We start from the raw sequence: 23,067 nt of genomic DNA on the forward strand, positions 1-23,067 counted from the left end.
TTCATCAGTGAACCTGGGTGATCCAGCAAATCTGGAATGGATTTCCAAAAGTAATTTGCTATGTTAGCTGGATCACCCAGGTTCACTGATTAAAGTCTATCTTCTCCAGTCTTGGAGTGCGTTAATAAATCAGGCCCATTGACTCTTGGCTGTGTTTGAATTCTCTTAGAGGAGAATCTGAAATCCATATGTTTTTTGTTGCTGACTTATTTAAAGACTATATAAGACTCTGCTCTTTACCATTATACCTCGGATTTACCTAGACTTATCTGGAGTCAGATAAGACTGTGGCTTATAATTAGTGCTGTACAGTTCTTGTTATGCCCCTTTATATACTGTGTTTGTTTCTATGGATATATTTGTTTTGTATTCAAAAAATCCTTTCTAAATAAACAGAATTTACAAAAATACACAAACAGAGAATATAATCTAACCACTATGAATGGTATACTTTCTCCTTGCTACAGATCTCACACCATCTCCCATCCTCAAAGATATTTGGTTATTTCAATATGATAAACTTCCCTCAAGCTTTTACATACCTGGGTGGATGACCCCATGGTCCAAGGCACTGTAGGACACAAAGGCCCATGGTCACTGAATGTATGGGTTATTAAAGACAACTACAGATTATTACTTTGTTGGTATATAGGGCAAACATCACCCTAGAAGCCTTGGATCTGGGTTTCGGAAGTTGAGAAAGCTGAGGGTTTCAAATTAACTTTTTGACATAAATAGTGTATAATGGTTATGAATCTCTCTTTAATTTAAAGCCCCCTGAGTGCACAACAATTTAAATATATATTGTAAGTATAATTTTCACAGTGGCCAAGAAAACAGGTGAAGTCTCCACACTAGCCCACCTGTCATGCCACATCATTCCTCCTTAACTTTTGGCCACCTGTCACATCAATCTATCTTGACCATATGTGCGCCTGCCTGGGATGGACATTGGAAGCAGATATTTGCCTGAGCACCTTCTAAATCTTAAATATAACAACTATACTATCCCTTATTCCCTCTTATACAACATTTACTTACAGGCCCATGGATACTCATTATTGGGGTCTGCAACCTTTGTGACTGTGATCATATACTGGTCTTTGTAACGTGATTAAACATTAGCTAAGCTCAAAAAAAAAAATTTATGTCACCAGATGGTCAAACAGGCATGCAAGGTTTCACTCTGACTCCTGTTTTTTTTTTTTGGGCTCCACAATGTATGACACATGTGACTTGTAGTGTTGGTTTAGCAGTGTCTGGGGACAATGTAACTTCTGTGCTGGAAAACATCATCAGTGACCATCCACTGGCCAAGGAAGATTTTTAATATTATTATTTATCCCCCTAGCGGTAATCCCGAGTGTGGGTGGATTTTACATGCTAAAAGTGGTAATCCTGAGTCACACTCAGGATTGCTTAAAATTTAAAAAACCCCACTTACCTTGCTCTGTTGGTGTCCCCACGTGTCATGATGGTTCCCGCAGGTCCTGGGGACATGTCCTTCCTCTTCGATCTACTTCCGGTGACTGCATAGATGTTCTCCGTTGTTTCCCGGTGACATTGGAGTAAGCGTTGGAGCGGGCGGGAGAGTCAACTAATTTTGATATAATATATATATATATATATATATATTATACAAGCTACTGTATAGTTATATTACATTTCACAATTTTTTTGAGTTTATTATTAAACTTATTCTATTTATTAAATATTGGACATATTTCTGTGGGTTATGCCACATATTTCTATGAGTTAAGAATTATAGGCCTACAATGTGAAATAAATTTCCATGCAAAAAAATGTAATGCTTTTTGCATTGAAATACGGACAGAATTAGAATGCTATGGGGGTTAATAAATAGAATTTATATAGCGCCAATATATTACACATGGGTTGCAAATGACAGATGAATACAGATAGTGACACAGGAGGGGAGGACCCTGCCCTGAAGAGCTTACAATCTAGATCACTTTTTTCTTTAAAAGATGGCGCCCTCTGAGGATGCGGCAATGCCTGGTCCTGGTATGATTACAGGGTGGCTGCACACGGGTCTTTGCCATATGTGACATGCATGATGTATATACATGCTGATTATGGCAGAAGCTCATGGACCCCAAAGTCTAGTTTCATCTTATTATAACTCACTGATCAGTACGAAAGGCTAAGATTTTCTACCATACATCCTGTTAGATTTTTGGATTCGTGGAATAACGAACTGGTCGCTGTACATTGCACACATCTGCTGGAAGTGACCTTAATGTTACTTTATCAGAACTCCTCTATATTTTTTCCTCAATTAGCTTTCTTTTCCTAATATTTATCTAAACTGGCTGCCATCTTCTACCTGCAAGAACAAACCAGGTGTCACAGAGGTGAGGGAAGATCCCCGCAGTGCTTGGTGAGGAGTAGTGGGATGGACAGGCTGCATGGAGATGTGTATAGAGATGTGTATAGAGATGTGTATGGAGATGTGCATGGAGCGCTATGAGCAGTGATATAGAACTTATGTGAGGTGTGCAGGTGGCTGTGTACACATGTGCTGCAGCTGACACGTCTGTCCCCCCTCCCTGCACTCCCTGCCATGCAACATAGCACGAAATGGAGGAACGCTGGGCTCATGGCGCATGTGCCGCGGGCAGCCCTGGGAGTAGCAGGGCTCGCCATCCTGCCTAGGGTCCCCCCTAGTTCAGCCAACAACACATGCGCTGCCAACTCTCGCGGCACCACCATGCCTGAGCCGGAGACGCGAGACTTCCCTGCGCATGCGCGGTGGGCACGGTGAGTCCCGGAGAGGTGCTGGTACTCAGTCCCGTTGAGTACCGGCAGAGGGGAAAGCGCTGCCCTGCTGACAGCACCCGGGGGGGAGAAGCGCGGGCACTGTGCAGGGAATGGTGCGGGTGAGCGCGGAGGCCATTGCCCAGCCCACGTCCATCGCCGTGTCGCCGTGCAGACTTTCCGAGGATGTGTTTTAATGAGTTTGTCTGGGCCGCTAGAATGGTGTAACCGTGTGATGTATTGTGTCATTCAGGGTACAGTAATGAAAGGAAGCGCTAGAAATAAAGATCACCCCGCTGACGGAGAAGGGACGGCCAAGAGACCGAAGAGAAAGTGCCTGCAGTGGCATCCGCTGCTCGCCAACAAAATCCTGGACTTTTCCGAAGAAGAAGAAGAGGAGGAGGAGGAGGACATCGATAAGGTTGGTGCTGGCAGGCGGGCACACGGCTCTAATCCCCCCATTCACCCTGTGACGTCTGTCATTGCCCAAACTTTACACACACTCCGCCCATCACCCAGCCACACCGTCATTACATCCCCTGGCCCTGTGTGCGGGGCACGGGATGGTCGCTGCTGCCCCGAGGGGACCCAGCCGCCTTCACCTACACGGCCAGTGCGAGCACAAACCCCGCCCACCTCCCCTTCACTACACCGCTCGACCGGGGAGAGCGCCCGGTGCCCTGACTGACTGACGCCCGGTGCCATGACTGACTGACGCTCGGTGCTCTGACTGACTGACGCTCGGTGCTCTGACTGACTGACGCTCGGTGCTCCAGTCATAGCAGCCATTGTACGGAGCCCTCAACAATCTGTCCGGGCTTGTCATGTCAGTAATGGTCCCCCCGCCCCGGTATGTTTGTGTGTCAACAGACTTCTGCAGAAGGGCCACTGCTGTTCCCCACATTCAGCTGCCCCATTGGAACCAACAGGTTGTGTGTTTGTCCTTCTGTCAGGCCATAGCATTGTGCAGAAGTTGCAGCATCCAGCTATATTATTCTCCATATATAAGGCCTCATTCCCTGCAGCTAGCATATGCCTGGATAAGCATTGCAGACTCCTAGGGGTTGCTGCCTGTTGCCGGTGGGTGATGGATTTAGCCCTAAAGCAGAAATAAAATTACCAAAACATGGGAGCAGGCAGGTCCTCTATTGCCGCTGATGTGGCTTCTGCAATGAAATATACTTACCTGGCTGATGACATGTTATAAAGTAATCTCACCTGTCCCCGCTCCGAGGTGCTGACATCATGCCCCGCTTCCCTCCCATACCCCGGATCTTCAGTCCCCATGATTGTCCTGGTCAGAGTGATGTAACTTCTGTCTATAATGCACATGGGAGTTTATTCATTTCTAGTATCATAACCTGGGCTGCACATGTACAACTCTATATACTTTACAAAGGCGATTGGGAACAGGCAGGTAAGTATATATTATTGCACCCTTCGCCTGTCCCTGCAATGAAGAACCTGACTGCTCACAAGTTTGTTTGTTTTTTAACAGGCTTAGTCCCACTTTAAAGCAGAAGTAAACCCAAAACAGTAAAATCACACTTAGCTGCAACCCACAGATCAGTCTGTCAGTCGGGAGGTTTCTTCCATCGGGTCCCACCTCGTCCCAGTATCTGTCTTCGGCACAAAGGGAGCGTCAGGCGCCAACATCTTCTCCTTTCTTCTTCCTCCTTCTTCTTCCTACATCACCTGATCTTGCACTGTGCAGGCACGAGATTGGGTGATGTAGATTGGCAAAAAACTTGCAAATCTCACTGCGAATGCAGTTTTTTCTGTTGACCAAATGTCTCCTTTTTGTGCATGCCCGAGATGCTCAGGCATGTACAGAAGGAGCAGCCTTCTAGATGCGTGACGTAGGTATCCCAGGAGGCTCTGCGCTCCCATTCATTCTTAAGGGGGCGGTGCTGCACCCCTTTTTTTTTTTAAGTATCAATTCTGAGTTTTCATATGCCTAAAGGCTAAGTTGAGGCAGTGTTCTTTCATAGCGATACCTCTGTAGTTGTCCGGTGTCAGCCAATCATCAGCCACCCATTGAAACAAATAGGAGCAGGGTATTTTGTATAGCTGCTTCCGTTCTTTGAGGTTTTTGAGATGTCCCATGCAGTGTTTTAAGGCGATCTTCACTTTAACTGCATTCATAGACTTTAAAGCGATTGCTTTTAAACACTTTTACAAGTAATTGAAAAGTGTTTTTCAGCGATTTGGAGTAGATATCCCATGATGCATTGCAACCAGCACAAGACAAATGTGAAGAAACGCAACTGCTGTTAACTGCATGCAGCAATCATTCGTCAAAACCGCTAGTGAACGCTCCAAAAATCCAAGCGCTTGAAAGTGAGGGTCCAAGTGTAGTTTGTCTGAACCTAGCTTTAGGGTTTGTTCACAGTTACATTGCACATGCTTATCACTAGGTGCCTGGCCTCGTTATTACAGTCAGTCGGAGGTGTTTATAAATAGTATGAAAACCACCATAGGACAAGTTTTCTAGCATTGTGGCAGTTTGGTGCCGGAATCGGAGGAGTATAGGAAATAGAAACATGTCATGTGTTTGTACTTCCTCACAAGCCATCTAGCAGGCACCCCAACCATAAGTTGCTACATGGCACAGCTCAGGACTGGGGCAAACCGTGCCAGAACAGCAGGGCCTGTAAAAGGAAAAACAACCTCTTCAACAACTCGCATTTGTTTGTATTTCTTTCTCATAACTTCTTCCCAAAAGTCTTTAGAATGCTAACAAACGATTAGGAGGTGATTAGGAAGCTTTCACATTCAAGTCCATTGAGGTGCCTGACAAGTGCAACAAATTGTAAAACAAAAAAAACTCTTCAACCGCTCTCAATTGTCCGTTTTATTGAGAGATTTGTGGTTGTTGATCATTTTTTAAACTGTCAACCTATAGGAAATCATTTTCTTAACTGCAAAACCATCCGTGTGAACAAGCTCTTATGGCAAAAGTAGAGAGTAATAAATTGAGTATTTTTAGGTTTAGATTCTTCCAGACATCATTGTCAGCCATGGCCTGATAGTTCTAAAAGTGAGCCTTGGTGGGCCCGTTGTTTGCAGTGTAAATGCCACAGCCTGGAAGGCCATAGATTCAATCAGACAAAACATGCTACAAAGCAATTTGCTCCAATATTTTAGCTTTATAGTTATTGCTTTGTAAACTCTTAGTTATCTATTTATTATGTGAAAAACAAAATTCTATATAGATAGTAAACAAAGCAAATAATAAAACAATTAAATGAAAAGTACTCAAAACCACAACCGTTTCCATGTAAAATATACAATATTTCAAAACAATAGGTGGGAAAAAGTGTTTATAAGATGTATTTACAATGACAATAAAATAAATAGATAATATTATAAATATTATTGCTTGTTTGGCAAAAGGACACATAAAAAGTGTTTATAAGATGTATTTACAATGACAATAAAATAAATAGATAATATTATAAATATTATTGCTTGTTTGGCAAAAGGACACATAAAATCAATCAGGCAATGCTGAATAAAATAAACACAACCTCCTTACGACCTCAAAGTGAGTCAAATTCTCCTTGATTAGTGTCCCACGTGCACCCCAACTCTCCTCTCCCCTGCAGATCACAGTGGAAGGGTGCCATCAGTAGTAAATGGGAGCAGTCAGGACCCTGGGTGAGCCTATGGCCCTGATTTACTAAAGCTATCCAAGGCTGGAGAGAATACAGTTTGATCAGTGAAGCTGGGTGATCCAGAAAACCTGGAATAGATTCCTTAAAATCATTTGTTATTTGGTAGCAAATGTTTTGAATCCTGGACCAGATCCAATCCAGGTTTGCTGGATCACCCAGCTTCACTGATCAAAGTGTATTCCCTCCAGCCTTGGAGACTTTTAATAAATCAGGGCCTATGTCTCAATGCTGCAGTTCACCATGGCTCCAAAATAGGCCTAAGAGAAAAATGTAAGTGCAGATAGCATATGCGTGTATGTATTATTATTGGTATTCTCATGTGTCCATATTGTGCAGCACAGCTTGCACTGCATCTTGTTGGTTGTACTGCTTATTTTCCATATGTACCAGGGAAGGTTTCTTGGGAAAGTCAGTTACTCTAACTGCGTGTTTTTGGAGGTATATTTCAATTCAGGGCCATAGTAATGTGTTAAATTAGGATGGTGTGGGATCCCATAATAGGTAATTCAGAAACCAATAAAAGAAATTGAGAAGCTAAAGAATACTGTGACAATTGACTGATGTTATTCATGTTAAATAGCTCAGGGCCAAAAATAGTTGCAGCACCTTTTGCTCCTGGGAGTGATAGAGCCTAGAAATGAAACTATAAATTACATTTTACTGGTGTGATTACCCCAAATACACACATTATTATATATTGTATTTTCATAATTTCTTTTATGTATTTAACATTTTTTCTGATCAAATATATTATGTGTATGGTCAGTAAAGATTGTATATTTCAGAAATCTGTCACAGTTGTATTAGATCAAAAACCATGTTTTCTTATTTAAATGGAGCATCAGGCCTGATAATCTATTTGGATTCAACCAAAAATAGTTTTCTTTTTAGATGTAATAAATGACATGTTTAGAACAAAATTTACTTTACTGTAATATTTTTTTGTAGCAAATGTGATATGACCAGATTTATATTAACTTTGCATTTTACTTCTTAGTCTATTGATGTTACAATAACTTTTGAGTATAGGATAGTTTGATATAAACATTCTATGATTTTACCCCTTTACAGGGGTGGCCAGCATTCTTTTTTCATTCTTTGTAGCTTATTGCCATTATAAAAAGTCCATTTCCCTTCAGTCTGGCATATTTAGCCTTGCGTTTCTCATATGTGAACAACATTAGGCCTGATGTATAACAGCTCTCTATGGCTGGAAAGGATACCATTTCATCAGTGAACCTGGGTGATCTAGCAAATGGATTTCTTCAAATTAATTTAGCATTTACCAGCAAATATTTTGAATCCTGGAGCAGATCCATTCCAGGTTTGCTGGATCTCCCAGCTTCACTGATGAAAGCGTATGCTTCCCAGCCTTGGAGAGCGTAAATAAATCAAGCCCAATGTGAAATCTTCCTGTAGCAGAGTATAATGAACTAAAGAAGATAAAATAATAAAAAGAATTTGTCTTTGAATTAAAATTTGTATCTTTTTTTTTTACATTTATACAACTTATGTATAGAGTGTAGAAGCTTCTTCCTCTCAGACACAAAAGGATTAATTTATTAAAGTGGAATTATGATCTGACCAAAATAATACAGCAAAACTTTCTCAAATTCCTTATTGCCCATATTTTATCCTACATTCCTTCCACAGGAGGCGTCATATAATATGTTTAGATCATATTCTGTGCAGAGGAAGAGCTCTAGTTGTAAAAAAAAAAAAAAACAACAACATTGTCCTCTTACTGTCATTTCACCTGTTGCTAGCAGTCTTCCTGGTTTGTTTGCACTGCAATTAGAAGCTTATCTTTACTCCTGCAAACATTCTTCTTCTAGCAGGTCTACCTTCAGCACAACTCCTGGTTCATCATCTGTGAGAAAGTGAAACTAAGTGATCCTTAAACCCTTTCAGATTTTTAATAATTTTATTACAGTATAGAGATAGGAAACTTTGACTTTAGTTCCACGTTTGGATTTCACTTAGCAAAGTTTTTTTTTTCCCCTTTGCAAACAATTTTTACTTGAACAATCACTTTGAAAGAAAAAAACAAATAGATCCGAAAAACCAGGTTATTTGCTTGTACGTGATTGGATAATTAACATCCACATACTACAGGTCAGCTGCTACCTATGAAAATATAACATTTTATGTAGCAAAAACTTTTTTTGTTTAGTTTTTGTTTTGTTTTTTTAGCCTTGGCTATAATAATGATACATTTATTTTAAAGAAACTTTTTTATTACATTGTGCTGTACATTTCTATCTTTGCTACAGTGGATGAGCCTTACAAAGGCTAGGTTGACATCGCTGTATTTGAACCAGTTTCAAGACTGTGTGTTCAGGATCAGGGCTTTTGTTTTTTTGCTTTTTATCATAGATTTACAAATATCTAATATTAGGATAGTATTACCATCTCTTGGTTGTCTTGTTAGTGGGGAACTCAAAGCAGATTAACATTACTAGAGAGTGCAAGAGACCTCATATATGGTAATTTTTCAGTAGATAAGATTTATTCAATAGATGATTGCTTTATATTTGGACATGGAAACAATCCTATTGGTTGGAGTGAAGTGATATCTTTTAGAGACATGCATACATGAGGGTCATAGAATGTTGCTTACCTGTGGTAATTTACTTAGTATGTCAATTCTAACCATTAACTACTTTTATCTGGTCCCTTTTATTACACCATTCAAAGTGTTTTGTTATATCTGTTTAACAAGTTCAGAAATGACCTGCTGATCCAACTATCTTGTGGACTGATAACTTCTGCTTTCTACCTGTTATTTATTATATTGTTCTCTGAGTACTACATTAGGAGGGATGTTGTTCTGTAATCCTTGTGTTTCTGTTGTCCTGATACAGTAAGGTGAGTGTTGGTATACCGGTGTATCTCAATAAATTAGAATATTACTGAAAAATAATTTATTTCAGTAATTCAAGTCAAAAAGTAAATCTCGTATATTAGTTAGATTCATTACGCACAGAGTGATATATGACAAGCGTTTATTTCTTTTAATTTTGCTGATCATGACCTACATGTAATGAAAACCCAAAATCAAGTATTTCAGAAAATTCGAATTTTACAGAAGACCAATAAAAAAAAAAAAAAGATTTTTTCTACAGAAATGTTGTCCTACTAAAATATATGTCCATGTACGCACTCGGTTGGGGCTCCTTTTGCATTGATTACTGCATCAATACGGCATGGCATGGAGTAAATGGTCCTGTGGCACTGCCGAGGTGGTTTGGAAGCTCAGGATTCTTTGATTGTGGCCTTCATCTCAGGGGCGGTTGTATATTGCCCATCGATGTAAACCTGCACTGGAAAGTATAACAACAAATAAAGCCTTTTCTTTATGGTAGTGTTGAAGAGACTTTGCTTTGACATCAGTCTGGGTTTGTTTGGTTCCCTAAATATTATTTGGTTGTTTTAGTGATGCATTTGCTGTGTTGTCACCTAAAAATTGCTGGTATGTTTTATAGGGCAGTCTGAGCCTTTTGAAATGTTCTGTGTTTGTAGTAATAAACACTAGAGCAATCCATACACAGTGGACACACTAAAAATTTTGCTCCTATAGTATAGAGTACAATGTGACCCACTTTGATACATTCATGGCTGCCCTGTCAGCAAATGTAGGATTTTTGAAATGATAGGTGTCCACTTCTGTACTATCAGCTTATTCTTAAAAAATTATATGAATGAGAAGCATTATTTTACATGGTCCCCATTGACTTTGCCATGAAAGAAGTATGGGAGCTGCCATACCTGGTTTCTCCCATAAAATGTTTTTTGCCTCACTATATCTAGTGTTATTACCTTTTAGTCACAAATCAGCAGCAGCATGCTAAAAGTCAGTGTCCAGATTTCTAATAAGCAAGGCAGCCAGGCAACTAGGATTTTCCAGCTTCAATGATTCTCACACATGAGGCCTCTAAAAATAGGAATCTTTTTGATTGCTGGCAGTGGTTTAGAACCCTTTCTTTGGAGTAACTCTGTCACATGACAGTGTAACAACCAAATCATTATTTGTTTTACCAAATGTGATTATATATTGCATACTTTCCAAAACTAGAATTGCAAAATTGATGCTGTCTGCTGTGAAGGGTCAGTCCACATAAAAGTTAAACCACAGGTTTTCTTATATGTCTCTGCTGATCACTGTTTTAGTCAGATGTCTGCATGAGTCCTGGTTTTATTCCAATTGAAAAATGCAACAGAAGAAAAAATAAGTACCCAAACTTTCCAAATAGAAAGAAGTCATTAATGATTAGAAGGAATTCTGGTATTGATCTAAATCCAGTTTCTCGTTCTCAATATCAGTGATATAGCAGAATATGCAATGCATTATTACATCTTATGAATGTAATTTACTGTTGTGAGAAATGTCTGGTTGGCCAGAAAACCATGTCAAACCAAGCAGCATTGCCATGAAGTGAGAGAAGTAGGGGAAAACTTTCTGGGTGACATGGAAATATAATTTGTAAATATAACCTTTTGTCATGCAAGTCACCAGGGTAGTTAGGTGCCTATGTGCAGGAATCGGGATATAAATATGAGGAAAAGTTCAGTCATACAAATAATGGCTTCTGGTTGCATGGAGTTTAGAATATCTATGGCATCAGATACATGCAAATTAAAGTTGTTTCTTTGATATTTAGCTTCTTTTTTTTTTGCATGACTGCAGCACCAATTTAAAAGGTGGCTAGTTTGACGAAGGCCTATCTGTATCACAGAGATTACTTACTATACCTGAACATTCCTTAAAATGTTCCCACGAAACCCTGGATTGTTTAGTGGTTTATGTTGTAGGGAAATATTGTTAATATAATTGCCTATTAATTCCTTTAACAAAATGACTTTTGTCTACCGAAGTACTTGTGAGTGATATAATAGAGGAATCTTACTGGAGCCTTGTCCTGATTGTGTTGAAGGAATGTGTCCATGACTTCATAGCTGGTGACATGCTGTCCTGTGCCAACTAGTCAGAAACCATATAATTGTACATTGCTATGTCCAGCTTCACTCATTTTGCATTTAATTTTTGTGAAAAGATAATCAAAAATGCCTTTTAATAACCAGTGTGGTTCAAAACAGGAATTGCAGAGGATTTATATAACACTGGTAGTGGATTGATTGAAGTAAATCTCTTTTAAATGAGGTTCAGGATCGTAACAAGCAAAATAAAGCAATTCAAGATTGTTCAATATGAAAAAAAAAAATTGCTTACGTTTTCTACTTGCTACTGTTTATGCAGAAGATCATCATAGTTTAATTAAACAAACTTCTCATGTGTAATGGAAGAGCTCATCATAGAAAAGGTGTAGAAATTCATGTGGCTGCTGATAACCACTTTCATCCTCATACTGTTATTAACTGAACTGGCAATCCAAAATTCTATTTACTCGCATTGGGGCTTTATCTCTGTTGTAGTTGCTTACCACTGCTGCATCAATATAAGTGATCAGAATGTTGTTTGTTTGTTTTCATTTGATTGCCTCTTTCATAAATGGGGTGAACAGAATAATGGTGTTATTTGTAAATACATAATGACACCTTTCTAGGAAACAGACTTCACCCTTTTATAAGAGAGCCCTTTGGTCCCTACAAGAAAAAGCTACAAAGAGGTCTTTGTCAGAGTCAAGAGTTTTGTTGTGTGCTTTGAAAACAGGAGATAAATAATGGCGGCTATCAGTAAATTTTATATTTTATTGCCTAAATTAAGCAATGAAAAATGCTACATACAGAGGAATTTAATTCTACAACCCCAATAAAAGGCAGATGGAGAGCATAGGACTATGCACCAGTATTGTCTGTGGTGTTACTGAAGTAGATACAAATAGTAAAATATTCTGATGAAAGTGGAGATTTTTGTAGACATTTTAAAGACATTCTGAAGATAATCCGCTACTCTTCACTCAAAAAAGTATGCAGCCCAGGAGCTAAGGTGACAGAAATTAGAATTATTGAGCTGCTTTACCCTAGTCATCAGATGTTCAGTTGTATTTTAGGAAAAGAAAGTAATACATCTATAATTTCCTCAGGACAAACAAGGGTTTATTTTGATGTCTTGCATAAATTATTTTATTTGTATTATTTAGGAAAACAAATATGCACTTTTTGCTTTGGTCACTGTTCAACATATAAATGTAAAACACAAAAAATGAGCAAGAAAATAATGATGACAGGGATGAAGAAGGGTTTTGTCCAATTTCATCATATATAGATGAGGTTTATCCTTAAATACAAAAGTAACCATGCTGTTAGAAGATGTTTGTTTTTGGCAATTTAAATATCTGCTGCATTAACATGGTAACTCCCAGCTGTCAATTTTAGGTTCCTGAAATTGCCAGCAAGTGCAGGGAGTGAAGCAGCGAAGCTAAAGGACAGAGTGTACATCCTTTATATACATATATATTAAAATTTAAATTTAACTCCGAATAGTCATGTGATGCTGTAATGTTGACAGATTATCTATTGATTTTAAGAAATCCACTACAGGATCACCCAGAGTCTTCTGTAATATTGTCTTCTCTAGTCTTGGATAATAGCTTGATTAAATCAGGTCCCAAGTAATCTTCAATTTGAGGTTCCTTTATAAAGGAATGCTGCTGATATCCCTACTCTGTTATATTCTGCTCAGTCGCCCATATTGCAGCCCACATTTTATATTCCATAATGCTTGAGGGGCCATTCAGTTGACCGTACGTTTCTTCTGGCTACTACTCTTATTAATTTTACTATACTCCACTAGTTTTGTGGTAAGCCCATGCTGCTCATTTTTAAGTAGACCCCATTTCTTCAGTCTTTAGCATTATGCATTGTGTTTATTATATGCAAACCAATGTGAATGTATATACTCCAAACTAATTTCTTATGCAAGGGTTTGATTTTTTTGTAGTTGTAGAAAATGTTACATTTGCAGTGTACAAGTTCATTGTTAAGGATTTTGCTTTTCACTTGATTGAATGTTTTAAGTGAAGACAGCTTTACGTTCTCTTCTGTAGGTTAACATTATTTAAAGAAACATTCTCTGTTCTTTTCTAATTTGGTGCTTTTTTACACTTGATTGTGCAGCCAAAATATAACATCATCTTTTTCAATGACGTGTACCATACTGTGTGCAGTATGGTACACGTCAACTTTTCCTCATATTTATATCCTGATTCCTGCTCACTACTGTAGCAATGCCTTCAATTTCATTGTACCGCTCTGTGGTATGTGCATTGCCATAAATTATGGTATAACTCCTTAAAACATGTTTTACCTCATGTTACCACATTGCATGCATTGAAAAATTCCAATGGTCATTAAAAGAACTTCTTTAATTCCTGCAAGGCTCAATGATTCCCACTCTCTTCAAGTAAGGCTTAGCTATGGTAACAAAAAGGAAGATAGAAAAAACATCTACTTTCTTGATGAAGTAGGTTTTAACATCTCATTGAGAACCAAAAGGGGAAGATCTCCCATTGGGCAAAGGGTGGTGCATGTTGTGGCCGCAGTGCGTCTCAGAAATTGTTCAATTTGTGGTGTGGGACTCTCCACTTTAAGTCACAAGCACAAGCATTTATTCGAAAAACAGTCCTCAATTTTATTTTGTTAGGTTTTTTGAAAGTTTTTAGTGAAAAGAGTGTTCAGCATGCCATCCTTATTATGGATAATGTCCCCTTTCATAAAACTAGCCAGATAAAGAGCTTGGTTGAAAGTAAGGGACACCAACTCTTATTTTTACCACCATACTCTCCATTTCCTAATCCTGTTGAGAACATGTTCTCCAACTGTAAAGTAGTAGTAGGAAGAAATAGGCTAATTATTTCAGGTGCTGTATTAGAAAGCATCAATAGTGTATTTTATAATAGGTGAGCAGGATTGCTCAAATTATTATACAAAAATGTTTAGCTTTTTGCCTAAATACCTATGAGGAGAAAGCATTAATGATTAATAAACCATTTAAATAATTATTACATATTTTTATTTAATGTTTCTTGAGAAAAACTTTCGTGGTAAAAAATATTGTGTTATATTTAGTTTTATAATAAATTTATTGATTTATAAATAATTACGGGGTCCAATTTTTTTGTGAAGTTTGGTTGCAAGAGTGTGAAGTTAGTATGCAAAAGAATTTTTTGACAAAAACACTGTAATATGCTAATGTATTTTCCACGTTAATTGAAGGAAGGCAACACACACACACCATTTAACCACAGAACGACCGGGTAGGACGCTCTACTGTATTGGCCGGTTTAAACAAAAGACAAAAAAATGAAAAAAACATTTTTATTGTTTTTATCAAGTGGCTATAAAGTAGTAGCATAGCATGCATAAAAATCAGGAACAGGAACTTTATCAGTTTAAAAATATGAACCACATTCTTTGGTAGTTTTAAAACAAAAGCTGGAAAACCTAAAACAGTTTATATAATAAACTTAGAATATAGTTGTAGAGTAGAATAGGTGTTAAATGCAAACCAAAACTAACTCAATGTAGTGTTGTTCTAAGAAACAGAATTGCTTCTGCCAGATCCTCTTTTATAGAAGCTTCTAAATCTGACTATTTTTAGAGCTAAAATTAGTCTTTCAACACTGACTTGGGTGGGTGGCATTGCTGTTACGGTTCTAGCCGCATCACTAATAATCTCGGGATGAACAAGGATCAGCTTTTTCCACAATCAGTTTCGATGAGCAATCATACTTTTCTACTTCTTTTAATTCTTTAAAAAACTCCTGCTGGAATCTCTTTATTTGGACATTTTCTGGTCGTTTATCTCAGGCATATGCAAGGTCACTTTACTGTTGAAAGTTCCATTTTGTCCAAGTAGGAATCAAACTCGAATTCTTCTTTTTGAAGAGGATGATCCTGAGTTACCAGTGGTTGTGTTTCAGGTAGTAATCCCTTCATGCGAACTGCTACATCATAGAAGGCCTTTTGTGCAGTATCAGTCAGGTCATCGCTCAACAAAATTCAGCTCATTGGATCCACATAAATAGCAGCTAACAAGGTTTGATTATCCAGTAAGAGATTCTCTCTTTTCTTCATTGAAGCTACAATGCCATCAGCTATTAATGCTCTGCTTTTGTTCAGACAGTATATTAAGCTCTTCCTTTTCAAGAAGAATTTACCAGGTGGTAAATTTTCAGATTGCAAACTCTTGGGGATAGTAAATAGTAGGGGTTAGAAAGTAGCCATTTTCCAGTGCTTTTACTTGTGTCCACTGGCTTTCAGTTAAAAAAACATTTTCATTGTCAGAAAGCCTTTTAGTTCAAGCAAACGCTTTACCATCAAATAAGTGTTTCCCCAGCGTGTTGTTTGACTGTCTTCCTTTAATATCTGTCTGTCACTTTCTTCATCTACTTTATTCATTTTCTCAATTGTGCTCAACTTATTAGAAGCATTATCTGTCACAATACATAGAACCTGTTCCTTTTTAATTTCAAATCTTCTAGAACATCCTCCACTAAACTTTTGAAGATATTCGCTGGTGTGATGTGCCTGGGTGTTCTTTACTCCCAAGCAAATTAATTGACTCTGTGACGTGTGCATGCATCCATTTTTTTGAAGACAAAATGTCTCTTCAGACCTTTTCATAGTCCTTGCTTTTTATATTTGGCCTCTTCAATTATAAGTTTCCTTATACTTCTCGTTCCAGAGAAACACCATGTTTTTTAGCCATTTCTCCATTTAGGCCTAAAAAGGCTGGCTGTGAAAAGAAGGATAGTGGTACACTATTCTTTACTACCATTTCAAAAATGTGATTTTTTAATTTTTCTGGTGTCATTGGTATGGTAACTTTCAGATATAAAGAATCTTCTTAGTTGTGTTTGGTCTCCAGTAAATTTCTGGACATTTTTTATCCCAGAAATAGATGAAATATTTTCATTGATATCTTTCACATTCACAACTTCTAACACTTTAGGATGAAAACACTGCAAGTGTCTTTTCAAATTTGATGCTCTTGTAGCATTTTTGTTAGACCCACTGAAACTGCTAGTTTTTGCATCACATTGTTTTTCACCATCATCTTCAAGAATACATTGGCACACGTAATGTTTACCATGACTTAATAATGTAAAATGCTCATAAACCGCAGACTTTATCGTCTTTGTTGACAGAATTTTTGCTATTGTGAATGAGGGTGCCGCTTTCACTAAAATATAAAATATGTTATACTAACTAGTATATTCTTTGATTTAAATACAAATATACACATAGTCCTGCACTATTGCAAACATACATACAACACGGCACTATACACACAAATAAGCTATAGCCCCGCACTAAACTTAGACAATTTGTCCTATACAGAAAAACATGCACAAACATATATACTATACACACAAAACAGAGCCCTACATTTTACTCAGAAACATACACACAATATATGTGGATATATGGAGAGTGCAGACAGGACATCTGAACACACATCAGGCCATAGGTCAGCAGCAGGGACTAAAGCTGCGTACACACTTGCAATTTTTGTCGTTGGAAAGGATCTTTCACGATCCTTTCCAACGACAAGGGGCTGCAAGATGCATGAACGATGCTGTACATACAGCACCGTTCTGGTCAATGGAGAGGGGAGGGGGAGAGCAACGGAGCAGCACCCTGCTGCACGCTCTCCCCCTTCCCTTGCATTAGGATCGGCTGTCGTCCATCGTCCGTGGATCCGGCAGGTCGGTCGTCCGGACGATGGACGACACCGACTGTACACACGGAAGATTTTCGCCCGATAATTGGCCGATGCCGATTATCGGGCGATAAAAATCTGCCGTGTGTACGTAGCTTAAGACTGGCCAGGGTTGAGGGAAAACTAAATAGAGCAAAGTACAGAGATACCTGTTCCACAGTGCTCAGGGCCTCAGACTGGACAGAAGGTTCACCTTTCAACATGATAATGATCCAAAGCACACAGAGAAGACAACACAGGAGGAGCTTAAGGACAACTGTGCAAATGACAGAGTGGCACAGCCAGAGCACTGACATGAACCCTATTGAACATCTCTGGAGACACCTGAAATCGGTCCCTATTCAGCCTGACTCAGCTTGCAAGTATTTGGGGGATTCCAATTACTTTCTACAGCCACTGTGTGTATCATCATTTTAGAAGTAAACATAGGCGACATGCAGTTTATATTTATTCTTTTATCAGACATGAGTTCTGCCCACAAGCTACCTCCCAACAGTGTCCTAACATCCTACCAGCTGCCCATGTTTTTGGGGTAGCCTAGCATATGTACCAGTGAAAATATTGTAATATTGGAAGAAGTTTAAAGGGATTTAAGTATAGGCTTTTCCTGTATTGTATATGCAGACTTTGGAAACACTACTGCATTACATTTGGTGTAGGGAGTGTAAAATACCAGTGCTTCCTGTACACCTGTGTTCTAAGTAAAAACCCCAAAAAACCCCTTCCCTACTATAAAGCTGACTTTTTTTGTTACCTTAAATTACCATACCGGCTTGGCTTAGTCAATACTTTTTGGAAGGCGAAAACTAATGCGACCCACCATCTTCACCCATAATACAGACAGGTGTGTGAAGCAGACATGGCTTGATAAACAACACTCTCAGTGTACAGGGGACACATAACTATTGTCACCCAAAGCAATGGGGGGGGAGGGTGTTTCAAACAGGAAACAGGGCCAGCAGGTTAAAATTGCATTAATGGTTTTATTCACTAATACTACTTCCACACAAAAACAGACACACAATATAACAAACAGCAAAAATATAGCCTGGCCACTTGGCCTCTAATTCAGTGTTAGTTCCCTTTACTAACAATCCAGCCCAACCTAGTGCTGTGAAGGACTCTAAAGCCCTAACCATACAGCTTTTGCAATAAAGTCTGTGTCTTTACTCACAGTTCACCTTGGACCTCCTCCCAGCTCACCAGCTAAGACAGAGCCCCAGGAATAAGCATGCTGGGAGTTTAGATCCCCAGCCTAATTTCCAGGATGCATTTCAGCTGAGACAGTTACACCTGATCATACCCAGGCCTCTTTAGCTCCCCCACCTGGCCAAGTAGCTTATTGTCATTAGACCTGGTACTTCAACCCCACCTTCAGGTCTAAAGGAAAACTGACTAAACAGAAAAATCCTCTGCGTATAACCTGTATCTGGTACAAATGTACCTGTCATCCTGGATGAAACCCTGTGATTTATTTGGCCAGCTGTTACACTATGTAGAATGTATTCTTACTGTATAATCAAAATTAAGTGATGAAATTATATGAACACTAAGCAAAAATGTCATAATCCTGTCAAAATAATATTTCCAATTTATATTATCCAATTTACAAAGATGTATAAATGTTAAGATGCAGAATAGCTCACATGAGCAGTGGGCTTAATTAATACAGCAGTGACTGGTATTTGTAAAACAGGACATTTTACGAATGTTTTCAGAAGAATTTACATTTAATTGTAATCCGAGCCGGTACCATTGTTTGCCAACTCTGACTCCAGATACCCCAAAATGGCCCCAACACCACAGCCCTGAAAAAAAAGTCAGAGATAGAGGGAGGGGGAAGACAGCACAGGTTTTTATTATTTGTATTGCTATCAGTTCTAACCTACAACTGTGATATTTAAAAATATTTTTCCATTTGAGGTCTAAATAGTATTGCAGTGTCTCTAAATACTATCCAAACAGTTTAGATGGGCTTTTAGTATAACGCTTCCTTTTGGTAATATACTTTTTTATTCTTTCTGGGCACATTCCTTGGTGGAAGGAGTTACAGATAAATATTCAGTGTCAGGAAATGATAAGTTAGGATGCCTCCATCAAGAGCTTGGCTGGCTTGTATCTGAACGCCTTTATAGATCCTGCTGTTATAGATAAAAGATAGATTCTCAGATCAGAGATGTCTAAAGCTAACCAAACAAGTTAAAATCTGAATGTAGTAGTACTCTGTAATCAGAAGGGCTATATAAACATTCCATTCAGTATGTATTTAATCGGACTCTCATACTGTGCTTCAAAAACTATACATATGCTATACTCCGATATCCTCTTATGAAAAGAAAGTTTTTTCAAAAAAGCTGCCTATCTAAGCTCCTCTGTCAAAGGCTACATACACACGTGCAATAATTGTCGTTGGAAAGGATCTTTCACAATCCTTTCCAACGTTAAACGACTGCAAACTGCATGAACGAGGGGGGGAAAACGACAGAGCAGCACCCTGCTGTGCTCTCTCCCGTTCACGTCTATTTTGTTCGTCATCTATCATCGGTGGATCCACCAGGACGGTCGCTAGGAGGATGGACGACCAGCACTGTACACACGCCAAATTCTTGTCTGATATCAGCCCTGAGCTGATTATAGGACAAGAACCATTGCACCTGTGTACATAGCAATATTCATTTTATCCTTTGTTAGGCTTACTGATAGAATGAGAAGTAGACTTGGGGGGAAATTTATATGCATAGATGGTCATGAACCTCACAATAGCTGGTGTAAGTCCTTCCACTTTACCTATTAACACTTACACTGCCAGAACCTGAAGAACACAAAGGTGGTATTATTTTTTCATTGTTTTCTTATCAAACCTTTTCAGTAAACAATTCTCTAAAATTAATTTTATTGTACAGAAACACATACAAGTCCTGTTTTAGTAAAAAAGATGAAATGCTAAAAAAATTATAATAGATGAAAATTTGTTGTGAAATTATTTACCAAACACTTAAATGTGTTTTCTGGCAAAAACTGCAACAAACTATGATATTGTGCAAGGGCAAAACAATTTAGCATTCGTAAACTACAATTATTCTTCTAAATTTGGTGTTTGTGTCATTAGCATGTACTATAGAATTGTCATTTACATATACTCATGTGTTGCAGATGCATCTACATTTGCAAATTTTTTTCAGGTATGCTAAATAATTTACACCATTACTACCTCCTACCCTTTTCTGTCCGAATTCCCCCTTCCAAAAATTTGCCCATGTTAATGGCATATAAATAATACTTAAACTTAATATAGAATTTTCTGGTTGTCAGACCCACACCTTGTATATGACACAGTGTCCAAGTTAACATAAAGTAAATGTCTCTACTTTTACAATTAGCAAATTGAAAACTTTTTCCTGTGGTATTTAAAATTATTTTCCGATGCTTTCTTTCTTCATATAAGAGTCAAATTCATACATTTTACTTCTAAACATACTGTACTCTTCTGTTTTTCCTGTTAGCTTAGCTCAGCATTCACCATGGGTAAATAATTCTGCAAATATTTCTTAATAAGCTTTTTCTATGTTTTAAATATTTTATATTCCTTGTTTTGAAATCTCACACTATCCAGCAGCCTTTCTCAACCCTTTTACTCCTAAAAAAACACTAAAATAATTATTTTAATACCGGTAATTTAATTTTATTTTATTTTATTATTCAAGCATAAAACGGAAGGTCATTCAGCCACATTTTGAGGAATCTCCCTAGCAGCTTCTAGAGAAACCCCGGGGGTTCACAGAACTCTGGTTCAAAATGGCTAATATATAGTATGTTACTGTACAATTGGGTTGAGTGACATACTGTAAATGCTCAGTTATCTCTCCTTAAAGAGGAACGAAACTGAAAAGTGTCTATAACAAAAAAAAATGTCTACACTTTTATGTAAAGTGTAATTTCTGAGTTTAGGTAGGCTTTAATAAGTTTTATAGAAATGAAAAATTTGTGATGAACCACATACATTATAAACATAAAGGATCTTTATGGTACCACATCCATTCTACATGCAAAGTTTCAGAATTTTTTTGTTACAACAAGTGGCATGTTAAAGGTACTTCACCATAAGCTGTATAATCAACAACTTACCTAAATCTAACAAAGGGTATAGATACAATAGGATAAATCTATTTTACAAGTTTACAAAGTTGTTAAAGGAATGAAGAAAGAAAGGAATTAAATCCTGTTAGCCTGATCTGGGATGCACATTCATGAGAAACAACATGATATATAGATTCTACTCACTGCACACTTCTGTTTCCCTATCTCTAAGTTTAGACAATACTGTACCAAACTGTGAACTTTTAGCATTTGTTCAGGAAAGCGGACAATTTGTGTTCTTGCTTCCTTATGTTGGAGTGGTTCTTGAGTTTGCTACGTTGCTGCTGTAAATTGCTAAAATCATTGTCAGTGTTAATCCACCTTCTTTAAATAAATAAGAATATGAAAAGAATGGGATTCATCTAAGTGTTTAGTCTGTGGGACTAGTTTTAGGTGTGTGCTCAGTTTGGAGCTCCTTTTTATGAAAGTGTTCCATGAAAACAAATTACTTTCAAAAAACAAATAATTCATTTTTAACTTTAGTCCAGCTAATTGCCATGCCATATATCACTGTTTCTGGGCCAGAACAACCAGTCGGCCTGCCCCAGTAAACTCCAGATTCACAAAGAAATTGAATCGACTTTTCAATTGCTATAGACAACAATACATTTTTCTTTTAGCACATTTTTTTATCTAGCAGGTTTATTATCTTTAGTGGAAATTACATTAGGGAACTTGGCACATGTGAACTCTTTTGTTCCAGACATGGTGCAGATGCTGGCCCTTTTGATGCAGCAGTTATTTACTGTTTGTTAATATTTGCAAACAGGGGTGAGTGGTGCTATGTTGGTGATAAACTAAAACTAAGAATAACATGTTTTTTATTGGCAGTAAGTAATCATACACTGACTACCATTCTCTCTAAACCCAGGAGGGGTTAAGGAGCAGGTCTGCAGCTTCAGTACAGACTGACAGTATTGTCTGTGTTCATTGTAACTTGGTTTGGAGTAACCAGCGCCCATACTTCTGTAAATAAAACCTCAATGTTCTGTGAATTTTTCATACATGGGCACCAAGGAATGTTTGACAACTGTGTGCAACAAGAAATCATGTATGTAATTTACATACAGTATACAAGACTTTGCTATTGCTTCTAACACACATAAAATTGAAATGTACACATTGAATGTATACGGGGGGCACATTTGATGTGAGCAGGGCTTTTCTTTTGTCTGTGCATTATGCCACAGCACTTGCTTTTATTTTCCAGGGGTAGATAAGATGTTCGAGCCAGGTATTCCCAATCTGGCTCATATAGTACTAGTACTTTGTAGTACTTGTGAGCAGTTTTCCTAATCAGACAGTGTTTAGATGATATAAAATTTGGATTAAAGTAGAATATTTGAGCTTTGTGCCTCAGCACATTAGAAATGTTTCCTAGATAGCATCATCAAGGCAGTAAGTTGTTTTGCTTGTTAATAGGAATTGTTTTGTTTATAACACATTTACCAATACATTTATTTGGCTCATGCATGTTTGTATCCTGATATTCTAAAACACCAGTAGTGCATTATCCAGCATAGTGGAAAGCATGCAGTATTAGACTGGGAGCTCCATTGGAGTTACAACTATAGTGAATAGTTCATTGTAGGTTAACTGTTTAATAGATATCCTGCATTGCAAGAGCCTTATTTCAAGATTTGTTTGCTTTTTTACTTTTATATTTATATATATATATATATATATATATATATATATACCGGTATATATATGTATAAATTTAACTGACTGTGTGCACCATTCTGATGTAAGCTGCTTGTCATTTGTTGTGTACACTATTGCCCTGTTGGG

Source organism: Pyxicephalus adspersus, chromosome 1 (assembly GCF_032062135.1).
Source record: "Pyxicephalus adspersus chromosome 1, UCB_Pads_2.0, whole genome shotgun sequence".
In the NCBI taxonomy this organism is placed as follows: Eukaryota; Metazoa; Chordata; class Amphibia; order Anura; family Pyxicephalidae; genus Pyxicephalus; species Pyxicephalus adspersus.